The sequence below is a fragment of the Austrofundulus limnaeus genome, unplaced genomic scaffold (assembly GCF_001266775.1).
Source record: "Austrofundulus limnaeus strain Quisiro unplaced genomic scaffold, Austrofundulus_limnaeus-1.0 Scaffold181, whole genome shotgun sequence".
Classification (NCBI taxonomy): Eukaryota; Metazoa; Chordata; class Actinopteri; order Cyprinodontiformes; family Rivulidae; genus Austrofundulus; species Austrofundulus limnaeus.
Genome location: NW_013952583.1, coordinates 503753 through 505626, shown reverse-complemented (window position 1 = coordinate 505626; position 1874 = coordinate 503753). Strand labels below are relative to the sequence as shown.

Below are 1874 nucleotides of genomic sequence, written 5' to 3'. Positions count from 1 at the left end.
ACACACACACACACACACACACACACACACACACACACACACACACACACAACAGGTTATTCAGGTCTATAAAGTAACATGGCGTGTGGGACCTGAGTAAAACATTTTAGTGTACAGTGATGAGTGATTGCAGATTAACAATAGAGACTCTGTCAGGAAGGGAGGAATAATTCACCTTGACACAACAAGGACAAACKGTGTGTGTCTGAGCAAACCAGTGACCTCTACTACACTGGCAGGACACGGCTCGGTCACTGCCAGGTCTGATCTTCTGGGTCAGATTTCATTAAGACCAGATCTGCTTTAGTCCAACCTCACAAATACACAAATACAGCTCCAAGYGCTGTTTCAGCCTCAACAAACTCAAAGGAAAATGATTTATAACAGCAAAAAGCACACTAAACATATGGAAAACATACAAAAAACCTTTTGTAAGTTAATAAAATAGGTCTTAGTTAAAGTGCTATGTTTTTTTTTCTTTTTTCTTGTTGCTAAAATTACTAAGGTTGCAGGGGGAAACAAGCATGCTTTAAAACAGCTTTGTTCAGTTTATTAATTTACACAGTTCACAATTGTAGCTCAAGTCAAAAGCTTGCAAAGAGTTAATAAAAATTAAAACACACAACACAAACAGCCACAGCTGACTAGCCTTTTAACATGACAGAATTATGACCTGATWAAAGACGTGGAGGCTATGTTAGCTGTAGCATTTAAAGGTCGTGTTACTAATTATTTCAACCAGGAAGTAAAATGTAGAAAACTCAAAGCAATCTCAGCTAAGTCAAACACTTTACATTTGTGATTAAACAGCAATGAGCAAACATTCTAGCACTCACCTTTCTTTTTAAGTACCTTCGTTGTTTAACACTGTCCCAAAAAATGTTGGTGCTACTATTCTGAACCCACCCGTGCTCTTCTTCTCCTCACRTCTGCCTGCGCAACGGTTTTCACACTCCCTAATACTACTGGACAAGCGAAACGTCAATCAAAACRTGGTCCAATAAGGAACGGGAGGCGGGATGATTGTGGCATTTGGTTTCAATCATGAATTTTATTCTATCACGAGGATTAAAACAGAAAGTGATAGAAAAAACATTTATTTATTTATTTATTTATTTATTTTGTTTTACAAATTAATTATTTACATAATTTTGATATTCATACTGTATATATTAGAATAACCCAAAATGCTTTACCAAATAACATTTTTTTGATGTGCGGATTTCAGCATAATTTTGCAAAACATTCATATCTTGTGTACTACCTGCTGCCAAAAGTGAAAGGACAATGTTTTTGACCATGTCAGTTTATGTGCCTGTTAGCAAAATATCTCATGAACCAATGGATGGATTTGATTGAAATTCTCAGAAAGTAATCATTATATGTACATCTACCTCTGGTTACCTGGTAGAGCCATTCAAGATGGCTGCCACAGCTAAATAATCCCACAGATAAAGGCCTTTCAGTTTATTAGATATTGAGACACAATTTCATGTGGTTGTAGCTGAGAATAATTTTCTTAATCCTGAAGTTTTAAAAACTGATCTGAACAAATCAGTTAGTAACTGGGGTATGTGTTAGGAATGAGTTAGTCTTGCCAGCTGCAAGTGTAAACAACAACAAATGTTTTTACAAGCATTTGAGGAACAAAGTCCAAATTAAAAATTTAAAAAGTTTGTAACCAGAAGATGGCGCCATTTACTTGCTGAYACTAAATTATTATGCCATGGCATGGATCTACCCAGGTTTACTTTAAATAAACAAATAAAAACGTATAAAAGCTGCAGCCTGCGTAAGAACTGATGACATACTTTGCAGATATGTGTGTGTGTTTGTGTGTGTGTGTGGGGGGGGGTTGTTTCTGGTGACATTTG

The 1874-nt window shown here is 36.3% G+C and overlaps 1 protein-coding gene across 1 annotated transcript in view; it reads right to left on the bottom strand.

Moving 5' to 3' along the window:
- Positions 1 to 942, bottom strand: part of mavs (mitochondrial antiviral signaling protein) — a 12279-nt gene extending 11337 nt beyond the window's left edge. Inside the window, exon 1 of the mRNA XM_014018020.1 lies at positions 837 to 942. The gene's annotated coding sequence lies outside the window, so the exon portion shown is untranslated. The remainder of the gene's footprint in view (positions 1 to 836) is intronic.
- Between the last annotated feature and the right edge of the window lie 932 nt (positions 943 to 1874).